Here is a 1123-nt window from a genome sequence, read left to right on the forward strand (position 1 = left end):
TCAGCCTACAGTCTAGAGTACAGCCTACAGCCTTCGGATCTCCAGAGGAGCATTCCAGCTGGGACGAAACATATTTACACTTTGCAAGCCGAAGGGTTTCTCTTAGGATGTTATTATATCTCGTGTACCTGACGCGGAGACCGCGATTCGTGGGGTTCAGCGTGTTTTCTTGTACAGATTATTCTTGTGCTTAATGCTTTTCATGATTGCATTTGTAATCCAAGGTTGCCTCAAACGTTGCGCGCCTACTGCGGAAGACTGGACGAGAACACCTTTGAAGGATATTAGAAAGTGTAGCAAGAAAATGAGTAAATTTATCCTGGGCGGTACTAAAGCTGTCAAAGCACCAAGTTACTTGTGACAGGGAAGCTTCAACAGCATTGTAATCCATAAACGTACTGGGTGGAAGTAGTTCTGTGAGACGTGCAAGTGGACGACCGCCAAAATAAATTACTTCGTGATCGGATATGTCGCAGGTTGCAGAACCATAGGGAAACTTCGACTCATTTAAATTAGTGATCACATGGTCAAGTAAAGAACCCCTACTGTCATCAGGACAATGAAAGGGGGTTACAGTTGAAATTAATTGATTGCACCCACACGAACTAAGTAATTCAACATAAGAGGTAGGCACATATTCTTCAGCGAATCAACATTGAAATCACCAACGATTACACAACTGAACTTAGAAAATGACAACATATACTCTTCAAATGCACTAAGAAGGTGGTGGTGGTGGTGATGGTGAAAGGGCTGAAATGCACTAAGAAACAAATTGAAATCACCACTTGTTGACCTATAAACGACGCCGAACATCAGTGGGCGGTGGGGGTGACAGCAAAGAACGGAAAAGACATTCGAAAAGTTTATGTACAGAAGTCATATGATCAAAAACTAATCCTAAAAGCTACTTCAGAAAGCTAAAGACAGCAAGTCCCCTTAGTTAGTTCCCTTGATGGCGAGGCAGCAAGAAGGAAAGAAGGGAGTCCGGAAATATCAAAATGTTGAAGAATCTAACGCGGTCTATACAATGAAGCGCAACGCCGGAACGCCCTAACGCTATCAGCTCTCACCGTCATCAACGCTCACACACCCTGTCAACGTTCCTGAACATTGTGTGCTA

The sequence above is a fragment of the Ornithodoros turicata genome, chromosome 8, assembly GCF_037126465.1.
Source record: "Ornithodoros turicata isolate Travis chromosome 8, ASM3712646v1, whole genome shotgun sequence".
In the NCBI taxonomy this organism is placed as follows: domain Eukaryota; kingdom Metazoa; phylum Arthropoda; class Arachnida; order Ixodida; family Argasidae; genus Ornithodoros; species Ornithodoros turicata.